This window comes from Oncorhynchus keta, unplaced genomic scaffold (genome assembly GCF_023373465.1).
Source record: "Oncorhynchus keta strain PuntledgeMale-10-30-2019 unplaced genomic scaffold, Oket_V2 Un_scaffold_984_pilon_pilon, whole genome shotgun sequence".
Taxonomy (NCBI): Eukaryota; Metazoa; Chordata; class Actinopteri; order Salmoniformes; family Salmonidae; genus Oncorhynchus; species Oncorhynchus keta.
In genome coordinates, this window is record NW_026291019.1 from 11,326 (window position 1) to 16,365 (window position 5,040).

Sequence of the window (5,040 nt, forward strand, 5' to 3'; positions counted from 1 at the left end):
TTGATTCATTGGTGTATTGTGAAGCAGATACACTGAGTGCACAAAACATTAAGGACACCTTCCTAATATTGAGTTGCGCCCCCTTTTGCCCTCAGAACAGCCTCAATTCGTCGGGACATGGACTCTACAAGGTGTCGAAAACGTTCCACAGGGATGCTGGCCCATGTTGACTCCAATGCTTCCCACAGTTGCGTCAAGTCGTCTGGATCTCCTTTGGGTGGTGGACCATTCTTTATACACACGGGAAACGTTTGAGCGTGAAACACCCAGAAGCTCTGCAGTTATTGAAACACTCACACCGGTGCACCTACTACCCTACCCCGTCCAAAGGTACTTCAATATTTTCTCTTGCCCACTGAATGGCACACACACACACACTCCATGTTTCAATTGTCTCAAACATTAAAAATCCTCCTTTAACGGGTCTTCTCCCCTTTCATCTGCCTGGTACCGTGTGGCTCAGTTGGTAGAGCATGGCGTTTACCACGCCAAGGTAGTGTGTTCGATTCCCACGAGGAACAGTAGGAAAAGATGTATCTACTCAACAGTTTAAGTCAAGCTGGATGTGAGTGGCAGTTAAATGACCAATACGTAAACATTGAAATGGATTTAATAGGGTCTATCAATAAGGGATTTCAAATTCTCTATAGAAAGTGTTCGAGTCCAATATCTCTGTGTCCGGGAAACCGGCATGTCTCTGTGGAATATGTTGGCCTAGCAGAGGCCGGACACTTGACCTTCACGCAGTGACAGGCATATAGCTCGGCGTTTTCTCCTCCTGCTTTTGCTCGATAGCCTGTACAGATTTGTCACTCACGTGCCCCAGACATATGGCACATCCACAACCTGTCATTGACGCACTCCAACACAATATGTAGATGAAGTTGACAAGCTCACAAAAAGGGAAATTACTTTATGTTCAGTATTTCATTGTCACAGCGCATGATCAGCTGGGTTTCATTTCCTCGTTTTCGCCGTGCCTAAAAGTCACATTTGAATTCCAGTTGATGGTCTATTTTGAAAAATATGTATATTTTTTGTCACTGTGTATGCTATTTCATGCGCTCCTGGAAAGAGGGAGCATGCATATGCGTTTGGTGAGAGTTGTCTGTCTCTCCGTCGTTCTCAAATGTGATTCCGGACCAAGTTATCTTAATTAAACAAATCATCCAAAACACAAGAATAAGAATAACACTGATAAATGCGTAAATTAATGGGCAACCTATATGCCTATAGCGTAGAAAATGTAGGGAGGGTATTACATATAGTGAGGGGGTGTACAATGGAGGCGGTTCACCCTCTTCAATACCTCCGCTCTTCTCCCCTCCCAACGCGTCCAAATACTTATCTCGCTCGCGCACTGGCTCCTCTCACCACCTTCCCTTTCTTTCTGTTTCGTACATCCCCGCCCCAGACCCAGACCCAGTGACATCACGGGAAGAGACAAGGGGCTTCGCCCAGCCCTGCTCCCATCTCCAGTTACAAAAACACACAGGAACTCAATTGTCAAAAGATCGCACCGCACGGCTGGTTTGTCTATAGCCTATGGAGAACCAGGCCACACTTATAGGACTAAACCTTTAACCAAACCTTTGTTTCTTTTCATCAGGGGATGAGTTGGGATATCCAGCCGTTTAGCGCGCGCACCTCCGATTACCGAGCCTCTAAATCAAGTATTATTTAAAACGGGCGATATAGTATCATATGTTACTCAGCGGGTTCCATTTCCTTGATGCGCGCGAGCAGGACCTCGATGGCATGATGCTCCCGAGCCCGCTCACTTCCACGCCGTTCTCAGTCAAGGATATTCTGAAACTCGAACAGCTAGAGCAGCAGCAGAGGCAGCGATCTCAACAGCACCAATCTCGACATCTGGACCCGCTACAGATCCAACACCTGTCCCACACCCAACAACACTTAGTACACCCGGACTCGACCCAGCAACAGCAGACCCAGTCCCAGCACTTCCAGGCGCCACCGTCCTGTATGCTTGCTTCAGCGGTCGACAGCCCTCCGTTCTCGGACGGGGAAGACAACATGGCTTACCTGAGTTCTCTGGCGGCCCAGGACGGGCATGGAGAGGCCAGTCTGTCCCCGGAGATGTTCGTCCATCCCGGGATGGGTCACCTGATCGACCCGAAGCTGGAGGTAAACCTGGAGGATCAGGAAAACAGTGAGTTGAATAATAAGATGATTATTTTGATATTTTTGTTCTGCTGAAATTATGTATGAACAAAGGGACACGAAGCGTTGCTTTGAATAAAATACCTAATACAGCCTCTCAATATACACACTCATGATCGTTTGCATCGACAGTATATATACAACCAGAAAATGTAAGGATAAAGCAATACATTATTGCGGAAGGTGACAATGTGTCTTATAAAGTGTCTTGGTTTCAGGCTAAATGTTGGGCAGGAGTTTCGTGAGTGTGTTATGATTTCAAAAGACACAAACGAGGCCTGTTATAATTCGACAAAACTACATTTTAATCCCAAATGGGGCCTGGAGATTGTTATATAATTCAATAATCTCGTTTTTAAATATCTGACTTTTTGAACGTATTACAAATAAAACATTAATTTAGGTTGGCAGGAGAATAAATATCTCAACGGGTATACATATGTTTTCATTATGATATTGTCTTTATTCTAAGGGCTGCATAGACTGGGAAAATAGTTGAAATCATGACACATAAATGTTATTGGACTATAACTACTTTATAACCAACAGAATAGCATGAATGTTATAACTAATAGAATAGCTTGAATGTAAATATGTCTTTAAAATAAACGACACAGAGTAGGCCTAGCCTGCAACCAAGTGAAAGTAAACATTGTGGGAAAATGGTTGTCTTTGGTTTTGATTTATGGTCATAACTTTAGACAGTATTTCTCGCAATATTGCGCTTTTGTTTCTTTTACTTCATTTATCTAAATTCATTTATCGTGAAGTTTACACGTTTTGAATAGTTTGGACGTTTTACTGTCACGGTTTTCATAAGGTAGGACTATACTGACTGACAAAATAATTATACATTAATGTCAGTAAAACGAAATTAGTTAGCTATACACATTAAAATAAGTTACATTATGAAATATATTTCCCAAAATATATTTTATTTTTGTAGGCTACTTTAATAAAACTATATTCCTATTTTCCGAGTAGCCTACAAAATGTTTATGCTCATGTCTTGACACCACAGAGAGCTGTGGCGTGGTGTCCAAGCCGCTGGAGGGAGAGGACAGCGGCCAGGGGGACTCGGATCGGCCGGCCAAGCAGAGAACCAGACGGAAACCCCGGGTCCTCTTCTCCCAAGCCCAGGTGTTCGAGTTAGAGCGACGCTTCAAGCAGCAGCGGTACCTGTCCGCTCCTGAACGAGAACACCTGGCGAGCACTCTCAAACTCACCTCCACGCAGGTCAAAATCTGGTTCCAGAACCGACGGTACAAGTGTAAGCGGCAGCGGCAGGACAAGTCCCTGGAGCTGGCAGGACACCACCACCCTCCCCGCCAAGACGAGTCGCGGTGCCGGTCCTGGTCCGGGATGGGAAGCCCTGTCTGGGCGGGACTCAGAACTACAATACTCCGTACGGGTCGAACCCCTATAGTTACAACGGATACCCGGCCTACACGTACAACAACCCGGCATACAACAGCAATTACAGCTGTACTTACACCAGTATCCCTACTCTCCCGCCAACCACCACGGCTAACCCCTTCATGGCCATGAACTTGGGGAACATTGGGGGGCTTAGCGCCTCTCCACAGCCCCAAACGCACCAAGGGACAGCGGTCACGACATGTCAGGGCTCACTGCAAGGGATCCGGGCCTGGTAGCCCCACTCCGGTTACACCTTGGATAAAACCAGAGCATTGTTTTACACCCACACAGGTGACATTAATCGAATCCTCTCATGCCGTGTTTTAAAGGGTTCTTCCCCTTTTTAAAATAAAGGGAGTTATTTCTCTGCAGTATTTCGGAAACAGTGTTGTTTTTATCTAGTTATTGGCCTTCGTGTCTGCCTGGTGGAGTGGCTGTCGTTGGATTAAGACTGAAAAGGTGCAAATTCAACATGTTTACTCCACTCTCGGTGACGGTCATCAGAAAGAAGCTGTGCGTAACGGTTGAAATGGATTTATGACCAACAATGGTCGCATTTTATTTGAATGACAAACTATCCAGTTAACGTTGGATATATAGGATAGGCCTAGTCACGGGACTAGACGTTTGATAATTGTGATGTACGGACTAAGGGTGGTCTAGTTACTTGTAAGCATGTGTTTAAAAGGATGTCCGGATTATTCAACACGGATGGCCTATAGGTGAAGTTCCCAATCTACTGTTCTCAAGGATTTGCTTGATATTTCTAATGTTTCTTTAGCCACGATGACATGAGAAGTGAGAGAGAGTGTTTGATTGTTTTCAAGCTTATGTAATTCATTGACATTTATTTGATTAATTCCATTTTCTCAGTTAAAAAAGTCCTGAAATGGCAGAAATTGAAATGGAATCCAACCTTGGGCTCTGAACACAACTAACACAATTATATAAAATCTCATAACTTGCTTTCGAAAACGAATAAATTCCATATTTTGCTACTTTGCGCAAACTTTCCACGGTCCATTACATTCTTTGTGAGGCTCTTGAGAGTTTTCTATGGTGGGATCCTAATTCTCCCACTGTGCGTGTGCGTGAGTGTGTGTGTGAGAGAGAGAGAGATGGATAGGCTAACTTCCCGTTATCTACAAGTTGTTCTAATTTATCAAGATGTCTGATATTATTGAAATATCACCTGCTTTTCGATGCGCCTTTAATTACGAGTCTATAAAATGGGGATAGAAATAAGCAATAATATTACAACATGCTGGATAAGAATAGTCTCTGCAAATCACTTTCATCACAATCATTTTCAAAAAGCCACATCTAAAGTAGAAAGACGACTGACAATGAATAGGCGACATTGAGGCATGAATGGCCTCTTGGCAAGATACGACATGGATATCAAGACAAGAAAAGGCTCATTCTCTCTCTTTAGAC

At 44.1% G+C, this 5,040-nt stretch overlaps 1 pseudogene; it reads left to right on the top strand.

The window, feature by feature from the left end:
* The first annotated feature begins 1,083 nt into the window (after positions 1-1,083).
* On the top strand, positions 1,084-4,606 carry LOC118375596 (homeobox protein Nkx-2.3-like; annotated as a pseudogene).
* The last annotated feature ends 434 nt before the right edge of the window (positions 4,607-5,040 follow it).